Here is a 25,972-nt window from a genome sequence, read left to right as displayed (position 1 = left end):
ACACCACACACACACACACTAAGACTCCATCTCACACACACATGCTCTAGGCGGAGTATTTGTTCCTACCACCCTTCATCCAACCTTACCCGTATGAAAAACAGTCACCTTAATTTACTTGCATAACATGGACAAATTCCACTTTACTTTAGTAGTCAGCAAACTTATCATCTGTACCCTTATAAAAATGAGTTGGCGATGATGGTGTGCCTGCCATCTTGTAATATAGACCGTATGATCTATATCTGACATATAGAAAGCAAACTATGATAATTTTACAAAAGATACTTGCACCTCTCTCCACAACCTCATTGCTTAGCAATTAGAAAAGGAAGTCTCTGGAACAATCTAGCATGGTGGCCGCTGCCGCCTGCCGGCGCCGTCCATTCCCATGCCTCCGCCCATTCCTACCACCAGTCACCACCACGCTCCACTCCTCTCGCCTTATCTCTCATCTTTCATTTTTTTGATGACATTCTCGAGATACCAGTTTTCCAATAAAATTCTCGAGATATCATTAGTTTTGACACATGGGATTACTCCTGCATGGGTCAATCACAACAGGTGTTTTATAAAAATGCATATTGATGTTCCCTGCAATGCACGAGAATCTTGCTTGTAATTATATAATGCAAATGACGAGAAGGAAGTGATATTTTTTTGATACAACCACGTTAACATGGCCACGTAAATCACTAGCTAAGGTAAATACCATTATACTTATATCCCGATGCAAAAGGTTGAGAACATGTCCGAAGAGTAGAGTCGCACACACGTACTCAGTCTCTCAGAATCTGTCTCACACACACACCAGTTACGTGACGCCCACTTAAGCAGACACATATGTGACAATTTGTGCACCCGTGGGTACACGTGATGTTGCGCATTTATTTAAGCCAGAAGGCGAATCCAAACAGTAGCTGCATTCATTCCCATCCCGCCGCCTCTTATCTAGTCACCGTCACCCGGTAGCCATGGCCCGTTCACCGTTGCCCGGTAGCCATACGCCATACTCCCGCCGCAGCGGCGCTTTAATATGGAAATTTTAGTGGTCATGCATGCATCTTTTTGTGCTAGTACTCCTATATAAGGGTTGACTGGTCGCTTCCCGCGGACGCGCGCGGGCAGTGGAAGAGGAAGGAGAAGGGAAGTGGGCTGTGGAGTAACGTTTTTTACCACAATTTCTTAGGAAACTGAGTGCAATAATTGAGTAGTTTTGCAAACTACTAGTACTACACCTGAAATGGTTCAAAACCTATACTCCCTTGCCAGTGCGCGCTTCCTGCGTGAAACGGTCAGCGTCGCCCTGGAGGGTCAGTGCCGCATTAATGCCCGGCCATAGCGGAGGCGACCTCTCACTGGCGCCGGCTTTGAAGTGGCGCGATGGCTGAGAGAGCGCCGCTTCCCGGTGCACGCGACTGCTCCGCGTCGAGACTGGCCGTAGGCCCTGTTTGGATCCATGGGTTAGAGTTAGTTTGAGCTAGTTGGGGCTCAAATAGTTCCAAAGTATCCAAGCATGAGGGTTTAAATTGGAGCAAGTTGCACCGAACCCACCAAAAAAACTATCCCACCAAAGAGGTGCTAACTGGAGATAGTTCTCATTGGGACCACTGAAAAATCACTTTTCTCTCTCCATCAAGTGGATTTATCGTCAATCTAGCCCTGTCACCCAAACACCTCTTTGGCTACAGTTAGTTCAGGGTTAGTCATGAGTTAGTCTAACCTGTAGCTAAGTTAGAGTATCAAACAGGAGCAGTATAGGACATGCAAGTTGCTCAAAGCATACAGTAAAATTCGTATGTGAAAGGAATTTTTTTGTTTTTGAAAACGGAACATGAAATGAATTTTTTTAGAATGCTCTTGGCATGTCGCTAACATGTGATGAGTTAATCGGCCTCAATAGACGGCAAAAACGCCAGCCCGCCGCACTTTGATAGAGACGAGGAGGGAGAAGCGATACAGGCTGCTGGATTACTAGAGATAGGTGTCGCACAGAAGCCAAGAAATATGGTGATAGCATGGGTTAGCCATGTACTAGTATGATGTAACTACAATGGGCTGCTGTGTTTCATACTCTTCCAGTGCACTGTGGAGATGATTGGTTGATTTTATATCACTAAATAATATTAAATATTATGAGTGCAGACGCTCCACCACGAGGTTCCTTGCTCCTTCTCGGTCGTCGGGAATCTATGTTCTTCCACTCTATTTTTTTACATTAGCTTTGTTCATCCTTTTGCCAACATGCAAGTCATCTAGCATCAAGGTGCACGTGTTATGCAAGGATCGTTCTATCTATATGAAGAACACGTGGGACTGGAACTACGAGACGGACATGTACCTAGGAGTGGACGTACGAACCTGAGTAATGTAGCGCAGTAAGTTAAGTAGCAAGGCACAAATGGTATGAACATGCGTGGCATATAGGGTGTGTTTGGTTGCGTTCTTGTCTCAACATAGTTGTTCCCTCTTCATGCATGCTCAACTCAACACCCCTCTTCATGCATGCTTCTAGTGTATTTGTGATAAACTAGTGTGGACTCATGCACCCTCCATACACTCTACCAAACACCCAAAAGTAGGTCGAGAAGGGAACTCTTGGGCGGCATTTGTCTCTTACTACGTACTACCAGCAAATGTTGTACGTGCAATGCACGGTGATGTTATGGAGTACGTGCCTAAGTACTTTACTACTACTACTATATTAGTTGGAGGCACATATTAACTTTTATATTTGTTTACGTGTATGCCCCGAGACCTTCCAACTAGACGTCTCTTTCTCTCCAGGTCACACTTTGTATCGTTCATACCACTAAGTACTACTACTTGTGGTCTCTGACCTAGAAGTGGAATAAGTGGAGACGCTCTACCACGCTATTTTTTTACGCTGAGCTCTACCATGCTGTTCATGTCCCACTCCTTTCGCTGACGTGTGGGACATCCAACACGTGCCGTGTTTGGCACTCTTCGTCATAAGAGTTGAAACGCTAGCATTCATCAGAAATAAAAAATAATTATAAATCAGCCGTGATACTATATTTTTGAGAACCAATCAGCAGTGATACTATACCACACGGTTTCCTTGCTCCTCGATATCGGAAAGAATACTTCCGTTGGCCAAAATGTGGGAGGTCGACCATCCTAGTCCACTTGCCATGCACGCAGAACTCCAAGGGAGAGTCCCCCGGTCGTCGCGCCGTAGTAACAATGACTAATGAGCCATCAAATCATAGGCCCACTTCCCCACTTTGAAGTTGCTCGGACGAAGGAACCATCATGAGTTCGTTGAATTCCGCTTCTTGAAGAAAACTACTGTCCCGACAATACTGCTAGCTATAGTAGTTATTCCAACAGAGGCCTCCTTTCGTTCATAGGATAGGAATTCTATAGGAATATGAAAATCATAGGAAGTGAGATGACATGCATCTCAATTCCTATAGAGAAAGAGATGCCATTTGATGCATAGGATAGGAATTTTCCATTTAGTCTAGGCTAATGTACTGGTAATTTTCTCTAAAAACTACAGTAGTAACTAGTAGTACTGGCACATGCTTGTACTCAGACATAGACACACACACTAACTACTAGTACTACTACTTCTCACATGCTAGCCAGACACCGTCGTTCTCCTTCTCGGCTTTGTCGGCGACACCCCACCATGCTTGGATCTCCGCCGACCTCTCCGCAACAGCGCGTGCGTCCTTTTCTTTCTTGCGGTGGCGGGCCTCTCTTTTCTTGAGTGCTTTCTGACTTTTCCGCTCCCTCTGTGTGGCTTTGGTCGCCTCTTTCTCTACCGCCCATTCGGCCTTGACATCTTCAAATTCCTCCCACATAGTTGTGAGGTCGCGAGCAGCGATGAACTCGGCACGGCGGGATGCCATCGCTTCCCTACCATTTTGTGTGCAGTTGTGGGCGGCGAGGAACTCGGTGCGGCGGGATGCCATCACTGCCTTACCGGTTAGTGTGCGGCGCGGTGGCATGAATGACGCTTGGTGAGAGCTCTCAGGTGGAGTGGCCGGACAACCATATAGTGCATTGGTTTGTCAAGAGCTCAAGGACAGAAGACGAAGGAAATTTGGATTCCCCTTCAATCCTTGTCATTTATTACCGAGTAAATGCATTGGCGGTCATTGAACTTGTCTTGATAGCCCACTTTGATCATTGTATATGAGATATGGTGATTATATGGTCACTGGCTCAGCGTATAGCTCCGTATTTGTCTGGTTGACCAGTCAAACAGTCCACATGCGCCTCATCAGCTCATGTTCTTCATCTACCTACGCGGGCCTACCTGTCAATGGAGAAAGAAATACTGTAAAACCAAATTATGCATATGTGGGGAATCAAACCACGGACTCGTCGCTGCAACGCACCCTCGTCGGCCAAATGAAAATAAAATACTTCATGTCAGACACTCACGCTCACGCTGTCAAAGCATACTAATGCATGCACGCCGCCCTCTAAATCAAAGTCCTGCTCATGGCGCAACTCAAACGGCGAGCCCATCACCTACGCGCCCCGGCGATGCCTGACATTACTGTTTAGACGTTTGATGGAGGCCTACGCGAACGCCGAGCATGTATTCACCTGGCTCAACACCAACAGTCATACTCGGAGTGCCTTGCTCATGTATATCATCCATCACAATGACAATCTATAAGACAACCTAGCTAGAGAGGGTACTATGGTAGTATGGTATGGAGTATGTACTATCGTGAGCGACCGATCTTAGTGCCACTGCACACCGAAACCCCTTCCATCGCTAGCACACACTTCCCGCCTGAAACGGTCATCATCTCTCTAGAATGTCAATGCCGCATTCACCGGGCTTAACTGTAGGTGCAATTGGTGTGTCACTGACATGCGGGCCAGATGCCCGTTGGGCCCACATGTCAGTAACCCAATGCATCTACAGTTAAGTCACTGAAGCAGCGTCCGCATGCACGCCCGACAAACCTACTCCAGCGTGAGTTGTCCATACGTTTGTCGTGGCTCATGGCCATTCGCCCGCTATATTAATTTGAGCCCCAGCTCCCAACCATAGCCGAAGACCCACACGTATTCTCCTCCGGCCCGTTCCTTCTGTCAGCACCACTCCAACCATGGCCTCCTGGCGCTCCGAAGCTCTCTTGGACGTACTGTCGCAGGAGCAGACGAGGGACATTAGCGTCTCCGTTCCGGGCGTGCTCCAAAGCTCTCTTCGATGTACTGTCGCAGGAGCAAACGAAAGAGATCGCCGACAGCCCCCCAGCCGCCCTCCGCCGCCACGACCATGAAGCCAGCGCGCGTGCACGGGCGCAGCCGGCAGCGAGGAAGAGTAGTACACGGTAGGTCGCCACCACTCTGGTCCCAGGAAGGCCACCGCTACTCCACTCAGTCGACGCCAAGCTTGGTGGGGTAAACATCGGCGGTCGATTAGCCGCTTGACGGTGACGTGGAGGTGGAAATCTTCAGAACCTTTTGCTTCGAAGGAGGAGGTTATCGAGGCGGATGAGGAGGAGGCAAAGGCAATGGTCGGCTTTCTCGGCTTCATGGCCGGACATAGTGGTCGGGCGCTGGCGATCATTTAGATTAGGTTTACAATAGGTTTTAGTACGGTTTGTGCGAAATATGTAATGAATTTTGTCCAGTTTGTAGGAAAAGTTTTCGAAATGTAATGAATTTCATCCGGTTAATTTGAAATTTGCTTTGTTTGCACGAATTTCGTCCGGTTAGTTCATATAATTGTCGAAACGTATGCGGGCAGCATCGGATGGCATCCATCAGTGTCCTCGGACAGATGCCGGTGTAAATTTTTGGGCCAGTGCTGGAGATGCCCTAAATCTCATGCTATGATCGCTAACAGTCCTCCATTATTTGGTAGGGAACAATTATCCCTCGATCAAAATCAGATCCGCGGTGTTTCGCACTCCTCCCGCGTAAGAGTGTAAACTCTTGCTTACATAAAAATGGAGCAAGTGGATGACACTGTAGCACGTCATATAACTCGAACTAGCCTGCCAAACAAGCGGGAAAGCACCGCCCTCGTCATTTTGTTCTGGATTTCTATCAATTGATCGTGCGAAAATGTTACGCTTCGCAAGTTCTAAAGGAAAAGGCGGCACACTTACGACTCGTACGCATTGCACCCCCGACAGTCCGGCTCGCACGCCGCTCACCAGAGGGGACACACATTGTCTTGCAATTTCACAGACATGTGGGACTGTAATTGAATAAACCATCGATAGCCGAAATGTAATTGCTCGGCGGGCGTCGGCTGAGAAGAGAGAAACGGGGGAGGGAGAAGAGATCGCCCGCCCGCCGTGCACGGACTCCAAGAAATATATGGTGATAATGTGAGGTGGGCCATGCTGGAGTCCGGACCGCTTCTGGAGCCCGCTCTGGCCCCTCAAGACTTCAGTTGCCCACCGCATGCATGCATAGCAAGTACTAAAAAACTGGGCTATAAGGCCTTGTACGATGGGATATGCTTAGGGAAGATGCTTAGAGAAATAAACCAGGCTTTTGTTAAGCACCGGTGCTTACTTGTACAGGATAGACGCTTAACTAAGCATCTATCCTGTAGAAATAGGCACCGGTACTTAAGAAAAGCTTGGTTTATTTTTCTAAGCATCTCCCATCGTACAAGGCCTAAGACCGCTTATGTGGAGGAGAGAGAGGCATTGACAAAGTCAAGGAGTGGGCTCTGCAAGAGCCCGTCTCTACATGTGCTCCTAGGTATAAAAAAATAATTCTAAAAAAGGCATAAAAACAATTGTGTCAAAAAAAAGAAAGGTAAAAAACATTTAAGAGGAAATAGATAGAGAGAAAGTGAGAAAAATTTGTAACCTTATGGCCAACCTTATAGTCAACAGTATGGTATCATTACATGAGGAAGGAGGGAGTGGTGCACATGCCAAGTTCACTGGGCTGCTGTGTTTCACACTCCTCCGTCGTAATAGTGGAGACAATAGCTTTCATCAAAAATAAACAATGAATACTCGTTGCTCGTCCTCTATATCGGAAAGAATACTTTCATTCGCCGACATGTGGGACGTCGAGCATCCTGGTCCACCTGCCATGCACAAAATTATCCTGGTCTACCCCGGTCGTATCGCAGGCCCAACCTTTCCCACTGTAAGTTGTTCGGACGAAGGAACCATCATGACTTCGTTGAATTCCGCTTCTTCAAGAAAACTTACTGTACCCACAATACTGCTACCACACGCGAAGACTAGATGGCACTGTACCACGTCATATCACTGAAACCCACTAGGCCAAACCAGCCCGCCTAGGTCATCTATTTTGGAACGGAGGGAGTCTCTGCACTGCTATGATTTTTTGTTGTACGTCTCTGTACTTTTGCTACGATTTTCCTACCCTATGAACCAAATGAGGCCTGAATGTATCTATGTTGACTATTGTCTAATCGATCGCTAAGCCTACAATTTTAGGTGCTAGGGCTATTGGTCGATCAATGACGGATAAGTATAAGCGTACCACGAGCTCATCAGCCCCAACATTTCTCTTCGGTGAGTGTTTTGCAAGTACTATAGCTCGCACAGTAGCTAGCCTACTAACACCAAGAATCATCAAACAAGCCCTGCTGATATGTAAATAGTTCAAACTTACATCTAAGCATGCCATATATTACATCAAAAGCTAGTGAGGATACATCTGTTTCCTTAAATCGGAGAGGGTTTGCATGATTCACTATCAAACAAAAGTAGCAAGTACCGCCCACACAAGACAGTGCACTAGCCCTAAGATGGTTTGATAACACGCATCGTTCTGGTAATTAAACACAGGGCAATGCAAACTACCCTGAAGGATTAGTGCAACCAACTATTTCTTGTCATCGATCTCGCGGGCAATGACCACAGCACGGAAAGCGGCATGGGAATCGATCTCAGGGGCAATGTCCATAGGACTGACCGCGACATCGGAATCGATCTCTGGGGCGATGTCCACAGAATGGACAGCGGCATCAGAATCGATCTCTGGGGCGATGCCAACAGGACGGGCCGCGACATCGGAATCATCAAGGACGTCCACCGGCACCTGCACAACCCTAACATATTAGCAAGCACATTGCAAATAATCAAAAACCACAACTATGGTAATAAGCCATTAGTTTTTACCTTGTGCAGCTCACCGAGGGATCTCATCCCTCCGGGGGCCATCTCCTCGTCCTCGATGGGGGCCATCACCTTGCCAGGGGAATACTGCTTCTCAACGGCGGCTTTCTCCTCAAACTCGGCCTTGAGCCTCGCATAGGTGGCCATCAGAATTTCTGGGGTAGGCACGGTGGGGTCCTTGCTGTTCTTCCAACTTTCTTTGAGGGGTTCGTCCGCCAAAGTCGTCAACTCTTTGACAGGTGCTTGTTTCTTGGAGTTCTTCGTCTCCATGGGTTGGCCCGCCAACATGGTCAACTTGTTGGTCGGTGCTCACTTCCTGGAGATCGTTGTGTCCAGTGGGTTGTCCGCCGGCAACTCTTTCCCTAGTGCTCCAGGATCCATCAATGAACTGACAAACAAAAAGCAATCGAAAGGAAACCACAATCGCAAAAGGGGAAAAGAATAGGATGTGAGAATCGGTCGGTGCTTCACAAAAAGAATATTCTTGGAATGAGAATATAGCAGCATAACTGATTCGCCTACCATTCCTTCGTCGGTACAGAAGAAAAATGGCAGAAGTGAGTAGCCTGGAGTGAGGTTTTCTTCAAGAAAGGGAAGAAAGGGCTTGAACGAGCGTTCCAGTGAAATGATGGTTGCTTCGTCCAGTCCAACTTGGAGGCCACCTTACCACTGCTGGTAAAGGTGTGGGTTTTGTGATATGACGGGTCATGACGGCCACACCGGGGTGACAGGTGAGTCTCGACTGTAGCACCTCGCTATGATTTGGTGGATGGCACACGGGCCCGGATGCTTTGAAATGTCCCGCATGTAGATAGAGCGGCTAGTCATATAGGAGTGCTCAATATTGTGCACCGCGACCAAGGCGGAGAGGAAAACGAGAGAACTACGTAATTAATGCATGAGTTTAATTAGGGTACTTTTGTAAAGTATGAGATACATTCCTCCAATCGCAAAATGCCTTGGTTCATGAGATTTGGGATTTGAGCCCTATAAACCGGAAGGGAGGGAGTACTGCACGCGGTGTAGTCTAGTCACTTGTTGAAATCTATGGAAAGGAAAATACTCCTTTCCAGTTTACAGGGCTATACTACTCCCTCCGTCTAGGTGTGTAAGTGATCTTACGAAAACCAAATAGTCCCAAAATACTTAGGCGCGGTGTATTAACTTCTACCTTGTTTCTTGTTTCTTGACATATCAACCAATAAGAGATGAGAGGTGTGCATGCTTTTAATGACTTGCAGTGGCTAGTTCATTGTATGCAGTGCTATTAATTAGCAAATAAACATTGGTGACCCCAGGAGGAAACGGTGCTAAGCGTGTGGACCTATGTAGAATGAGTATCAACCAATGGATGATGGAGTTTAATTGTTAAACAATTCAATGAGGGAAGCTTAGCTACAAATTGAACGACTTACTCACCTAGACGGAGGGAGTAGCAAGTACTTGTACTACAATAGTGGGCTCAAATAGCAAGTTTGTCTCATGCAAGAGCCTGGCTACTATATGTGTGCTCCAAGGCACCGCACCACGCGAGCGTTCGCAACTGCCATGTTCGGGTTTCGCTTGGCTCTTCACCTCTTCGAGAAGACAAACAATGATGTTACTCCTACTTCTACAGTATTGAATCCACTGTTGCATGTCCGTCCACCTCGTGCGGGAGGGATAGCGTGTAGCAAAAGCTTCTACTTACTGCTCCTGCCTTTGCGTCTATGATAGGTGGGCCCAACAGGTGGTTGGCCCTCCTATCATGCAGCCAAAGGCAGGTGCATTTAAGGCACCGGAGCTCAGTCTGCGAGGGAGAGGGCGTTGTAGTAATCAAATTTCTCGGTCTTGTACGAGTTGACGCGACACATCAAAGCGCTGCACTCGATATAAGTCCTTTTACACATTTCAAATGGACTACAACATACGGATGTATGTACACATATTCTTCTTCATATGTAGTCACTTGTTCCAATCTCTAAAAAGACTTATATTTGCAAACGGAGGGAGTACAATGCATCCATGCATGCCGTGACTTTCCTTTTGATACTTGCATGTGTTGATTTGACGCACCTTGCCAAATTTTGACTATAAATTTAACTGACCAAATTTTCATGCATGTCATAAAAAATTACGGGGCTGTTTGGAGTGTGACTATGTTTGTCTTATGTTGCCACATTATTTTTCCCACACTTTCACACTTGCGTAACTTGAGTTGCTCAAATTGTTAGACACACTTTGGCTTGCCTATGGGAATCTTGCCACAATTTTTGTGTCTATGACATGTGGGGTTCACTGCTAATAAAACAATTCATGTCTTAGGTGTGGCTAATTAAAAAGACTTATATTTAGGAACGGAGGGAGTAGAAAATATAAATAATAATGCATGTGGGGGCAACCCACGTTTCCGCTAATTTTAGCCATGGGCTTGTTCGCAATTTTTACGAGGGGGTGGTTGTTCATTTAATGGAGGGACTTGTAGTACCAGACTTGAACGATACAAAGTGCGACCTGGCATACCATAACACCACTTGGAACAAGCGGGTAGCTATTCCAAAAAACAATCAACTAAAAAAACGCGACCTGACATGTAGTAGTACACAATTTTAAATGATTGTTTTGATGGAGTGAAAAAGGAAAACTACCCCACTACGTATATATAGGCCGGAGCCTCCGCACTTGCTTGCTAGGGTTGCTCTATTCACACACTCTCATCCTCTCCAGATCTAAACAAGATAGGGGTAGTAACACTGTCTTTCTCCCTTCAAAATACACTGTCTTTCTATCCTCACCGCTGGTTACAGATCGAGACGTATCCCCCTCCACCGGCGAAGTGGAGGAGGGGCAGCGTTTAGGCCATCATCGACAATGAGGGAGGAGACCCACTGCCGGCCGCACCGTTATCTCTGGCCGAGCGTCGGCACGGGAGGTCCTCCGATCCCTTCGTCGTTGCCTGTGGGAGGATCTGGCCTCCCGCCGCCCACCTATCCACATCCTAACGACCTTCAGGTATATCTTCGTTCGAAACCGCCTTAGCTCTACTTCCCCAGATCGCTACGTTGCTGCATGTGCATCATTTTCTACCTCTCAGCCCCTCTCGATCGGATGGTCCAACATCACCTATTTTTTTCTTATATTGTTAGCGGTAAAGCTACTTCATGGAGTCGAATCTTGTACTCCATCCGTTCGAAAATACTTGTCATTGAAATGGATGTATCTAGATGTATTTTAGTTCTTGACACGTCCATTTTGATGACAAGTAATTCCGGACGGAGGGAGTACTTGGTTCAAATAAGAAGTAAAGTGGGGGTGGGGGATTTAGTATGTACATCGGACTTGGTACAAACAGGAAGGAAAGGGGGTGAAAGTAGTACAGACTGGTCATCCAACCGGTCTCTTGGTCGAAAAGGGAAATATAGGGGTAACGCTATACACAGTGGTATGACTAGGACTAGATTTGCTATCCACACATAGGAGTAGGTGGCTAGAGTGAACAAAAATGGGACCAACCCAGATATGTTTCTTGGATGTTTGTTTCTCGGGGCAACGAACTATGAATCAACACTTTATGCCCCTGTTTACGTACACGGTGCTAGACTACTGGTGCACCCACTGTCCCATGCCCTTATACCAAATATTTAGCTGTTCTTAATCTAATGTCCCTGGTAAAAATGAAGCCATGCCACTGTTATAAGCCATGACAAGTTTAGCCAAATGTTTTTGCCAGTAATTGTTTGAGACTCTGACTGTTTCCTATGGACCTTTTTGTGCAAACAGGGATATCCAATTCACATGGTTGATGTTGTGACCTTTTGGTGCACTGCACAAAACTCTTCTTAAAAGAAGTGACTTTTGTGCTGTTTAACTGGAATGTCAGAATGGAACAGTTGGTTCATTTTGGTGGAACTGCACAAAGGGAGATCTGTGTTCCAATCCTCATCATCCATATTGGCGCCATAACCTTCCTTTAGGTAAGAATGATATTTAATGCATGTGTTTATCTCTATTTTCCAACTACCATGAGAAAATAAGGCTATTTTTTACTAGTACACTTGTACTCCCTCACTGACAAAACCAATTCTGAATTAGAAGGCCAATCATGTACTTGGTTTCACCAACTGGTGAGGAGAATGAGCAACAGAGCATGAAGAGGAGGAAGAAGAATAATAAACAATGCCAAGGCGATCTTGCTGAAGCCGGAGGCCTCAGTCGAAGCCATTCAAGGGCTCCGGCCATGACTACCTTACATGTGAGACGATCCTCCAGGGAGCCCTTCCACTTCTGCTGTCTCACATAATTAATTAGGAGTACTTAAGTACAACTAATTTATTGCTGCCTAATTTTCCTTCCGGAGTTAAACAAATCTTTAGTATGACCCTATGCTGAATCATGCACATGTGTATGTTTGTCTATGGAGGTGAATCATGTGGTGGAGCAGGGAGGGAATATTATTAGTGTCATGACATAATAGTGCTATTGTTTTGCATGTGAATTTATTGCCATTGGTTCAATGAGGCAATGTTTTGTGTATTGTCCATCATGAATTTGATGCTACTGTTTGAGTAATATGCTAATGTCTTCCTATCCTTTCTCACTAAGCTAATGAAGGTTTCACCTTGTTCCTACTTGTGCAAACAGGGATCATGTTGTGCCAATCATAGATTTTAGTGGAACTACACAAGACAATACAATGAACTGTATCCCAGCCAGTGCTTTAACTCTGCTGGAAGTTCTTGATACTCTTTCGATATAATCTCAGCACTGGTAAACAAGAGTGATTTCAACCATACATTTGAAGTGCACAAAAATATATACTATTGTGTGATTCCAGTGAGTGCTTTATCATCTCTTATGGGACTACATGAATAAGCTTTTTTTTCTCAGGTTGGTACGGGCCTAAGGCCTTCATCCATATTAGTTTGTTGTCATCTCTATTTGTATCATGCTACCGTCATGAGAAACTCCATTATCTTTGCACGTTAAAGTTTTGCAACCTATGATAAATGACAATGCTTTGAGTGTTGATCTAATTGGCACTAATTAAATAAACTAATACCTCTCTTTAAGCAAGACTACTATGTTGCTAACTTTACCCATTAAGATAATGAGGGTGCTTCTATTTGTGAGTGTATGTTTCATCAACTAGTCCCATTATTACAGTAATCTCACTCTCTCAATATATGTGCCAACAGGGGTGCTCGATTTTGGTGGAACTGCACAAAAACTTTGGGTGCTTCATTGCCTCGATAGCTTCCGTCCTTTCCTGTCAGTCGCTAATCTCGGCTTGCTTTCTTCCTTCGCTGTCAGTCGCTTCGCTTATCTCGGCTTCCGATCAAAGGAAATAGTAATTGATATTCTACCTCACACATGTTGGTACTGGTCTTTATCCTGATTATTGTGCTTGTCATGTATTGGTAATTTGGTATTGTTCTACTGTTTGCCGATTTTATAAAGGAGTAACTTGGAGCCTGAACTCGCAGGCAAATCATTGTATTGGGTGATTTCTGTAGAAATGCACAAAATGATCAGATGGACAGATACTTATGCTGCTATCATGTACTCCAAAGTTCACTCAGACAAGCATCGATGTTGACAAGAAGTGCCTATATTCATTCGAGTATCAACCGGTGGCAACCAGTTGTCAAACTCCCAAGTATTAGGAGAGTGAACGCCAAAAATATTTCTTGGCGCATAGCCCAGAAGAACACAGTCCAGTCTTTGGTCCCAACTTATGCCTTTTGGTTATCGGCAGATATGGTAGCAAACTTTATGGCATGGAGCATGGAGTCTAAATATTACAGACAAGTTGGTTGACGCATATATTCATCTAGCACTTAATCAGTCTGCATGCCAGGGATGCTCCATTTCAGTTGAACTGCACAAAAAATTTGGGTGGTTCATTTTCTCAACCGCCTCCTTTCTCATCTTCAATGTAGAATTTTGGCGAGCTACAGGACCAAGATGAGCCAGTAAACTAGTTGGATGAAAGTAGTGCCCAAGTTGCTCAAACCTCGCTCGGCACGAGGCCACTATTTGAGGATAAACATACAAGCAAAGTTCAGATTATCTATGCTGCCTCTTATGTACTCGAAAGTTTACTAGCTCGTACAAGAACTAATTTTATAAAGATGTACCTCCGACTGAACACCATTTACCAGTCTGTACCCTAGGTAATTAAAGTTCATCCATGGATCATATTGGTTGTGATCTCAATCATTTGGATGCGTAAACATACTGAACATGTGTATATCTGAACCTTTTTGTGAATTATATATGAATATTGTCGTGTGATCTATCAATCATTTGGATGCATAGATATGCTGAGCGTGTGTATATATGAATCTTTTGAGTTGTTGATAGTGAATGTTGGCTATGAATATGAACGTGTCCTATGAACCTAAGTTTGATATGAATGTTTACCTTTTCTGTTGTATTTGTGTGTGAACTCGTTAGTATGCCTACTATGGGATATGTGACGTGTGGGTGTCAACGGCACACCTTCTTCCCGAGAAGAATTGCACCTGCTTTGTTAGGGTAGCTACGGCGCATCAGCTCTTTTTAATCTTTTTATTACTCTGTCTTCCCCTCTCCCCCGCTCAACCCCTGCCGTAATGTTTTCGGCCTCAAAACAAACATAGTACTGCGTTGTCTTTGGGGTTTGATGAAAAATCGAGTGCTAGTTTTTGTAGGTTGTCCCTCCTAGCAAATGGACTGCTGGTCCACCACGACGGACTAGGAGGCTAAAAATACAAGTTGTATGGTGCAGAGGCAAGTAAAAAAACGCTATCGAGAGCCATCCACTGAAGAAAAAAAAATCGCTCCCGATGTGCTTCTTCAGTCGTGCCGCCGGCCCCCTCTTTAATCCAGTTTGCTCGGGGATCTGGTATCATTTTTTTCCAGAGGGCGAACAAGTATCAGCTAGGCCTAGGTTTTGTATTTTAACATGCGTAGCCCACGACATACGGAGAGAGTGGTTTCAACTTATTTTGTTATGTCCACACCGGCCTATGGGCTTTTTCTTAAAGATCGGCAACCCAATGTATTTTTTAATAAAACGCAGGTCTCTGTTCTATTTATCTATATATCCGAATAATAATGATGTGTCCAATTTATGTTTTCCCTTCTAACAACATTATATATATTTATATTATTACTATTATCGTATATTTTATAGAGACTTATATATACATTATAAAAACATCCCACGTGGTATTAACTTATAAAAGTAAATGTTTAACGGAAGTTGGCAAGGAAAATCCTGGTTGTTTTTGACTCACAGGCAAGGAAAATCCTGGTGATTGCGTACAAAAGCTTGCGAAGATTTTAAGGACCAATTTAATAATAACGCGCTCATTTTTATTTTGAGCAAGAACTCGCTAATTTGTTAATTATATATATAAAAAATGTGCCTCTCCGGTTTATTCTTTGATATTAATTGCTCCTTTTAACATACCATTATATATATAACGAGCCCAGCTAATTCGTGTATTTCAAGGAAGTGCAAATGGGCTGGGATTTCTTAGAAAATATAAATGGGCCTGATTGACGCGAAATTATTTGTTCACCCAGCCCAACAAATGGACTGTACATTCTAGAAAACATGGGTTAAATATATGCCACAGTTTTGCAGGCTGACATGTGGGCCAATAGGTTGAAGCCTACGCAAGGCATTCTCAACTTGGTCAACAAATGATTGTGACATTCACAGCCATTGGATTTATATCCAACGGCCGGCATGCACCTTCAATCTCTCGTCTTCTTCCTCTAGCATCATCGGGACTGCCTGGTCCGGCCTCTGGCGGCTAGCAGCTCTGCTTAGCATGCATCGCTGCGAAGCGCTACCCCACTGCCGGCCAGGCTATCCCTCCACCCCTCGACACCTCCTGTTATTCTCCACAGAGTGCAGCCCCACGCTGCAACAAAACCAGTTATAACCCTTCTCCTCGTCTCAATTTGCGACTCCACTACCGCGTCTTCCCATCGCCAAGTCGTTCCCATCCGGGGCCTCGCCATCGTCCACCGCCTAGCTGCGCTCAGTGCGGCGTGGTCAACAAACGAGAGTCATTGGAAGAGGACTGTACGTGGAGAGCCTGACGGCTGGGACCCACGAGGTCCATGATCGCACGCAAGGAAAGTTCCTCCTTATTAATCTAAAAAAATGATTCCTCCACCTGACAGCTGGGACCCACCGGTTGTGTCTTCGCACAGAAGGAAGTGCCTCCTTGTTTTGCGAAAAAAATTATTCATCCTGTTGACAGCTGGGACCCGTCAGATTTGGTGGCTGACTTGTGGGCCTACTAAGCGGACGTGTACGCACGGCTTTGTCAACTTAATCAACAAATGATTCCAGCAGCTGGACCGTTGGATGTTAATCCAACAGCCGTGCTCCTTCTTCAACCTCTATTCTTGCTCATGTCTCCCATGGGCGGCACCACGGCTATGCTGTCGCGGACCCAAACCAGTCAAGTCTCCCACTCCTCTCCATCTGCGACTCCACTGCCCTGTCTTCCCCATCCGGGTCGTTCCAGTCTGGGGCCTCGCCGTCGTCCACCGGCCTTGGTCCACTCGGCACGGTGTGGTCAACATGGTCAACAACTGAGAGTCATCGGAAGATGACTGTACGTGAGAGGATGACAATGGGGACGCACCACGCCCATGGACGCATGCATGCAACGGAACGCGGCGTGGTCAACATGGTCAAGGAACGACTTCCATCAGAAGTATACTGTACGTGGAGAGGCTGACAACTGGGTCCACGGCCGCAACAAGGAAGTGCCTCCTTATTACGTGAAAAATAATGATTCCTCCACCTGACAGAAGGGACCCACTAGACGGGTCACCGTATTTTGCGAAAAAAACGTTTCCCCCCTGACTGCTGGGACCCACCTAACGGGCCACCGAATTTTGCCAAAAAAATGTTCCACCCGCTGTCAGCTCGGACCCACCGGAAGTGCCTCCTTATTAAGCAGAAAAAATGAATACTCCCCCTGCTAGCTGGGACCCACCTTGGTGGGAGGCTGACTTGTGGGCCCACTAAGTTGATGGGGACGGAGGGCTTTGTCAACCTAGTCAATATGAACGATTCTAGCTGCAGTGACCGTACGATGTTCATCCAACGGCCATCGTGCTTCTTCAACCTCTTGTGTTCTTGCTCCAGACGCCCAAAGCAGCGCCGGTCGTGCCGCCTGCTCCTGCCTCCCGTGGCCGGTTGTGATGCCGCGGAGGCCTCACCGCCCCCTACTACTCCCGCCGCTGGCCAGGCCATCCCTCCACTCACCCACACCCCCTATTATTCTGCGGCGACAACAGCCTCACACCGCAGCCGAACAAGTGAACCCTCATACTCCTCTACGCGTGGCCATCCACTGTCGCGTCTTCCCTGGCTCCGCGTCGTCCCCTTCCTAGGCCTCGCCGTCCTCCATTGCCGTGGTGCTCTCAGCACGGCGTGGTCAATGTGGTCAACGACCGACTTCCATCGGAAGAGTACTGTACGTGGAGAGGCTGACAGCTAGGTCCACGACAGCCGCAAGTAAGTGCCTCCTTATTACGCGCAAAATAATTATTCCTCCACCTGACAGCAGGGACCCACCGGACGGGCCACCGTATTTCATGAAAAAACATTTCCCCCTAACTACTGGGATGTTGGAAATATGCCCTAGAGACAATAATAAAATGGTTATTATTATATTTCTTTGTTCATGATAATTGTCTATTGTTCATGATAATTGTCTATTCTTCATGCTATAATTGTATTATCCGAAAATCTTAATACATGTGTGAATATATAGACCACAACAAGTCCCTAGTGAGCCTCTAGTTGACTAGCTCATTGATCAACAGATAGTCATGGTTTCCTGACTATGGACATTGGATGTCATTGATAACGGGATCACATCATTAGGAGAATGATGTGATGGACAAGACCCAATCCTAAGCATAGCACAAAGATCGTGTAGTTCGTTTCGCCAGAGCTTTTCCAAATGTCAAGTATCATTTCCTTAGACCATGGGATTGTGCAACTCCTGGATATCGTAGGAGTGCTTTGGGTGTGCCAAACATCACAATGTAACTGGGTGACTATAAAGGTGCACTACGGGTATCTCCGAAAGTGTCTGTTGGGTTGGCACGAATCGAGACTGGGATTTGTCACTCCGTATGACGGAGAGGTATCTCTGGGCCCACTTGGTAATGCATCATCATAATGAGATCAATGTGACCAAGTGTCTGGTCACGGGATCATGCATTACGGTACGAGTAAAGTGACTTGCCGGTAACGAGATTGAACGAGGTATTGGGATACCGACGATCGAGTCTCGGGCAAGTAACGTACCGATTGACAAAGGGAATTGTATACGGGATTGATTGAATCCACGAGATCGTGGTTCATCCGATGAGATCATCGAGGAGCATGTGGGAGCCAACATGGGTATCCAGATCCCGCTGTTGGTTATTGACCGGAGAGGCGTCTCAGTCATGTCTGCATGTCTCCCGAACCCGTAGGGTCTACACACTTAAGGTTCAGTGACGCTAGAGTTGTAGAGATATGAGTATGCAGTAACCCGAAAGTTGTTCGGAGTCCCAGATGAGATCCCGGACGTCACGAGGAGTTCCGGAATGGTCCAGAGGTGAATAATTATATATAGTAAGTCAGGCTTCGGCCATCGGGAAAGTTTCAGGGGTCACCGATATTATACTGGGACCACCGGAAGGGTCCCGGGGTTCCACCGGGTGGGGCCACCTATCTCGGAGGGCCCCATGGGCTGAAGTGGGAGGGGAACCAGCCCCTGGTGCGCTGGTGCGCCCTCCCTTGGGCCCCCTGCGCCTAGGGTTGGAAACCCTAGGGGTGGGGGCGCCTCCACCTGGCTTGGGGGGCAAGTTTCCCCCCTGGCCACCGCCCACATGGAGATTGCATCTCATAGGGCCGGCGCCCCCCCTAGTGGGCCTATATAAAGAGGGGGGAGGGAGGGCAGCCGCACCCCAAGTCTTGGCGCCTCCCTCTCCCCTGCTACACCTCTCCCTCTCGCAGAAGCTCGGCGAAGCCCTGCCATGATCGTGCTGCATCCACCACCACGCCGTCGTGCTGCTGGATCTTCATCAACCTCTCCTTCCCCCTTGCTGGATCAAGAAGGAGAAGACGTCTTCCCAACTGTACGTGTGCTGAACGCGGAGGTGCCGTTCGTTCGACGCTAGGATCTCTGGTGATTTGGATCACGATGAGTACGACTCCCTCAACCCCGTTCTCTTGAATGCTTCTGCACGCGATCTACAAGGGTATGTAGATGCAGTCCCCTCTCGTTGCTAGATGACTCCATAGATTGATCATGGTGAACGTAGGAAATTTTTCATTTTATGCAACGTTCCCCAACAGTGGCATCATGAGCTAGGTCTATGCGTAGTTACTATGCACGAGTAGAACACAAAGCAGTTGTGGGCGTAGATGTTGCTAATTTTCTTGCCACTACTAGTCTTATATTGCTTCGGCGGCATCGTGGGATGAAGCGGCCCGGACCAACCTTACATGTACGCTTACGTGAGACAGGTTCCACCGACTGACATGCACTAGTTGCATAAGGTGGCTAGCGGGTGTCTGTCTCTCCCACTTTAGTTGGAGCGGATTCAATGAAAAGGGTCCTTATGAAGGGTAAATATAAATTGGCATGTCACGTTGTGGTTTTATGTAGGTAAGAAATGTTCTTGCTAGAACACCTATAGAAGCCACGTAAAAACTTGCAACAACAATTAGAGGACATCTAACTTGTTTTTGCAGCAAGTGTTTTGTGATGTGATATGGCCAAAGGATGTGATGAATGATATATGTGATGTATGATATGATCATGTTCTTGTAATAGGAATCATGACTTGCATGTCGATGAGTATGACAACCGGCAGGAGCCATAGGAGTTGTCTTTATTTTTTGTATGACCCGCGTGTCATTGAAGAATGCCATGTAAATTACTTTACTTTATTGCTAAACGCGTTAGCCATAGAAGTAGAAGTAGTCATTGGCGTGACAACTTCATGAAGACATGATGATGGAGATCATGATGATGGAGATCATGATGATGGAGATCATGGTGTCATGCCGGTGACGAAGATGATCATGGCGCTCCGAAGATGGAGATCAAAGGAGCAATATGATATTGGCCATATCATGTCACTATTTGATTGCATGTGATGTTTATCATGTTTTACATCTTTTTTGCTTAGAACGACGGTAGCTTAAATAAGATGATCCCTCGAAATAATTTCAAGAAAAGTGTTCCCCCTAACTGTGCACCATTGTGAAGGTTCGTTGTTTCGAAGCACCACGTGATGATCGGATGTGATAGATCCTAACGTTCGAATACAACGGGTGTAAGCCAGATTTACACACGCAATACACTTAGGTTGACTTGACGAGCCTAGCATGTACATACATGGCCTCGGAACATGGAAGACTGAAAGGTCGAGCATGAGTCGTATAGTAGATACGATCAACATGAAGATGTTCACCGATGTTAACTAGTCCGTCTCACGTGATGATCGGACACGACCTAGTTGACTCGGATCATGTTTCACTTAGATGACTAGAGGGATGTCTGTCTAAGTGGGAGTTCATTGAATAATTTGATTAGATGAACTTAATTATCATGAACTTAGTCTAAAACCTTTGCAAAATGTCTTGTAGATCAAATGGCCAATGCTCATGTCCACCTCAACTTCAACGCGTTCCCAGAGAAAACCAAGCTGAAAGATGATGGAAACAACTATACGGACTGGGTCCGGAACCTGAGGATCATCGTCATAGCTGCCAAGAAAGATTATGTCCTAGAAGCACCGCTAGGTGAAGCACCAGTCCCAGAGAACCAAGACGTTATGAACGCTTGGCAGTCTCGTGCTGATGATTACTCCCTCGTTCAGTGCGCATGCTTTACAGCTTAGAACCGGGGCTCCAAAAGCGTTTTGAGCAGCACGGAGCATACGAGATGTTCGAAGAGCTGAAAATGGTTTTCCAAGCTCATGTCCGGGTCGAGAGATATGAAGTCTCCGACAAGTTCTTCAGCTGTAAGATGGAGGAAAATAGTTCTGTTAGTGAGCACGTACTCAAGATGTCTGGGTTGCACAACCGCTTGACTCAGGTGGGAGTTAATCTCCTGGATGACGCGGTCATTGACAGAATCCTCCAGTCGCTCCCACCAAGCTACAAGAGCTTTGTGATGAACTTCAATATGTAGGCGATGGAAAAGACCATTCCTGAGGTATATTCAATGCTGAAATCAGCAGAGGTAGAGATCAAAAAGGAACATCAAGTGTTGATGGTGAATAAAACCACTAAGTTCAAGAAAGGCAAGGGTAAGAAGAACTTCAAGAAGGACGGCAAGGGACTTGCTGCGCCCGGTAATCCAGTTGCCGGGAAGAAGTCAAACAATGGACCCAAGCCTGAGACTGAGTGCTTTTATTGCAAGGGAAGTGGTCACTAGAAGCGGAACTGCCCCAAGTACTTAGAAGACAAGAAGGCCGGCAAAACCAAAGGTATATGTGATATACATGTAATTGATGTGTACCTTACCAGTGCTCGTAGTAGCTCTTGGGTATTTGATACCGGTGCGGTTGCTCATATTTGTAACTCAAAGCAGGAGCTGCGGAATAAGCGGAGACTGGCGAAGGGCGAGGTGACGATGCACGTCGGGAATGGTTCCAAGGTCGATGTGATCGCCATCGGCACGCTACCTCTGCATTTACCTACGGGATTAGTTTTGAACCTCAATAATTGTTATTTAGTACCAGCTTTGAACATGAACATTGTATCAGGATCTCGTTTAATTAGAGATGGCTGCTCATTTAAATATGAGAATAATGGTTGTTCTATTTATATGAGTGATATGTTTTATGGTCATGCCCCACTGGTGAATGGTTTATTCTTAATGAATCTCGAGCGTAATGTTACACATATTCATAGTGTGAATACCAAAAGATGTAAAGTTGATAACGATAGTCCCACATACTTGTGGCACTGCCGGCTTGGTCACATTGGTGTCAAGCGCATGAAGAAGCTCCATGCTGATGGACTTTTGGAGTCTCTAGATTATGAATCGTTTGACACATGCGAGCCATGCCTCATGGGCAAAATGACCAAGACTCTGTTCTCCGGAACAATGGAGCGAGCAACCAACTTATTGGAAATCATACATACTGATCTGTGCGGAGGATATCGTTATGTTCTCACTCTCACTGATGACTTGAGTAGATATGGGTTTGTCTACTTGATGAAACACAAGTCTGAGACCTTTGAAAAGTTTAAGTAATTCTAGAATGAGGTAGAGAATCAACGTGGCCGAAAGATAAAGTTCTTTTGAAATTCACTTCAAACAAGTATTTGAAATTCACTTCAAATATTGCTGACAAATACTTTAATCAAAAGTATGAGAGGAGGTGACATGACACCTCAAAAGGTCAGAAGAAAATAATGAGAAAAGTATTTGAATTCAAATTGAATTATTTGAAATTTTCAAAAAAAATGTTTTTTCTAAAGTTTGCATTTTGCCTCTAGAAATAGTTCGTCATTTAGGATTTATTATATCTATTTCTCTGTTTTTATTTTCTGTCAAATATTTATTTAAAAAAACAGAATACCCTTACCCGGCACCAGGCCAGCCAACCCACTCTTCGCAGCCCACCACAGCCCCACGGCCTTCCTCGCCCGCGCCCGCTACGCCTCGGCCACCCAACCGCTCGCTCTCTCCCCACGCCCGCTGAACGGCATGGCTCGCACCCGTCTTTAACCCCGCAACCATCGTGACTGAATCCCGCTCGCACCCGCACCGACCGCGTCTGGGCCGGTCGCTAAAACCCCAGCCCGAGGCTTGCCCCTTGCCCAAGCCTATGTCCTATAAGTACCCTCACCTCTCCTCCCATGACCCCTGCTACTTCTTGAGCTTTTGTCGGTTTTTTTCCTTGAAGAGGAAAGGATGATGCAACAAAGTAGGGATAAGTATTTCCCTCAGTTTGAGAACCAAGGTATCAATCTAGTAGGAGACAACGCACAAATCACCGAATACCTGCACAAACAATCAAACAAACTTGCACCCAACACGATAAAGGGGTTGTCAATCCCTTCACGATTACTTGCAAAAGTGAGATATGATAGAGATAGATAAATGATAAAGTAAATATTGTTGGTATTTTTGATATATAGATTAGAAAGTAAAAGATTGCAAGAATAGTAGATCAAAAACTAATATGATGGAAAATAGACCCGGGGCCACAGGTTTCACTAGATGGAAAATAGACCCAGACCAAAGGTTGCGGCGGCGGAAAATTGTTTTCGTGGATGCATCTATTGGTTTGGGGATATATGGGAATTTATAGCTGAAAGAAATAGGCAAGGAGGTGCACGAGGTGCCCACAAGGGTGGGGGTGTGCCCTACCCCCCTGGGCATGCCCTCCGTCCTTGTGGCCGCCTCGTGGCTCCTCCAACTTCACCTCCAAGTCTCCTGGTTGTCTTCTGGTCCAAGAAAAATCAACGCGAAGGTTTCATTCCGTTTGGTCTCCGTTTGGTATTCCTTTTTGTATGAAACTCAAAAACAAGGAAAAAAGAGGAACTGGCACTGGGCTCTAGGTTAATAGGTTAGTCCCAAAAATAATATAAAATAGCATATCAATGCATATAAAACATCCAAAACAGATAATATAATAGCATGGAACAATCAAAAATTATAGATACATTGGAGGCGTATCAAGCATACCCAAGATTAATTCATGCTTGTCCCCGAGTAGGTAAATGATAAAAACAGAATTTTTGATGTGGAATGCTACCTAACATATTTATCCATGTAATTTTCTTTATTGTGGCATGAATGTTCAGATCCATAAGATTAAAAACAAAAGTTTAATATTGACATAAAAACAATAATACTTCAAGCATACTAACAAGGCAATTATGTCTTCTCATAATAACATGGCCAAAGAAAGCGTATCCCTACAAAATCATATTGTCTGGCTATGCTCCATCTTCATCACACAAAATATTCAAATCATGCACAACCCCGGTTTCAGCCAAGCAATTGTTTCATACTTTAGTATTCTCTAACTTATTCAACTTTCACCCAATACATGAGCGTGAGCCATGGACATAGCACTATAGGTGGAATAGAATATGGTGGTTGTGGAGAAGAAAAAAAGAGGGAGATAGAATCAGATCAACTAGGCATATCAACGGGCTATGGAGATGCCCATCAATAGATATTAATGTGAGTGAGTAGGGATTGCCATGCAACAGATGCACTAGAGCTATAAGTTTAGGAAATCTCAAAAAATAAAAACTAAGTGGGTGTGCATCCAACTTGCTTGCTCATGAAGACATAGGGCGATTTGAGGAAGCCCATCGTTGGAATATACAAGCCAAGTTCTATAATGAAAAATTCCCACTAGTATATGAAAGTAACAAAATAGGAGACTCTCTATCATGAAGATCATGGTGCTACTTTGAAGAACAAGTGTGGAAAAAGGATAGTAACATTGCCCCTTCTCTCTTTTTCTCTCATTTTTTCTTTGTCTTCTTTGGCCTCTTTATTTTATTTCCTCACATGGGATAATGCTCTAATAATAATGATCACCATACTTCTATTTACTTACAACTCCAAAAATTACAACTCCATACTTAGAAAAAATATGACTCTACGAGAATACCTCTGGCGGTGTACCGGTGTGACGCCCCCGATTCAATCGTACACTAACCATACACATAATGTGTATGATCAAGATCAGGGACTCGCGGGAAGATATCACAACAAACTGAAATAATACAAGATTTATATTACAAACCAGGGCCTCGAGGGCTCAAATACATATCTCGATACACAAGAGTCAGTGGAAGCAACAATATCTGAGTACAGACATAAGTTAAACAAGGATGCCTTAAGAAGGTGATACGTCTCCAACGCATCTACTTTTCCAAACACTTTTCCCCTTGTTTTGGACTCTAATTTGCATGATTTGAATGGAACTAACCCAAACTGATGCTATTTTCAGCAGGATTGCCATTGTGTTATTTTTGTGCAGAAATAAAAGTTCTCGGAATGACCTGAAACTTCACGGAGTCACGTTTTGGAATTAATAAAAAATACTGGCGAAAGAATCAACAGAAGGGGCCCCACACCCTAGCCATGCGCACCCCCTGCCTCGTGGCCCCCCTCGAGCTCCACCGACCTCAACTCCAACTCAATATATTTACGTTTGGGGAGAAAAAAATCAGAGAAAAGGATTCATCGCGTTTTATGATATGGAGCCACTGCCAAGCCCTGTTCTTCCTCGGGAGGGCAGATCTGTAGTCCATTCGGGGCTCCGAAGAGGGGAATTCGTCGCCATCGTCATCATCAACCATCCTCCATGACCAATTTCATGAAGCTCACCGTCGTGCGTGAGTAATCCCACCGTAGGCTTGGTGGTCGGTGATGGGTTGGATGTGATTTACCATGTAATCGAGTTATTTTTGTTAGGGTTTGATCCCTAGTATCCATTATGTTCTAAGATTGATGTTGCTATGACTTTTCCATGCTTAATGCTTGTCACTAGGGCCCGAGTGCCGTGATTTCAGATCTGAACCTATTATTTTTTCATGAATATATGAGTGTTCTTGATCCTATCTTGCTAGTTATAGTCACCTACTATGTGTTATGATACGGCAAACCCCAGAGTGACAATATTCGGGACACTACCCGGTGATGACCGTAGTTTGAGGAATTCATGTATTTGCTAAGTGTTAATGTTTGGTGTGGTACTCTATTAAAAGGAGGCCTTAATATCCCTTAGTTTCCAATAGGACCCCGCTGCCATGGGAGGGTAGGACAAAAGATGCCATGCAAGTTCTTTTCCATAAGCATGTATGACTATAT

This window comes from Triticum dicoccoides, chromosome 3B (genome assembly GCF_002162155.2).
Source record: "Triticum dicoccoides isolate Atlit2015 ecotype Zavitan chromosome 3B, WEW_v2.0, whole genome shotgun sequence".
NCBI lineage: Eukaryota > Viridiplantae > Streptophyta > Magnoliopsida > Poales > Poaceae > Triticum > Triticum dicoccoides.
The sequence above is the reverse complement of the archived record's forward strand: the minus strand, read 5'-3'. Positions refer to the sequence as shown.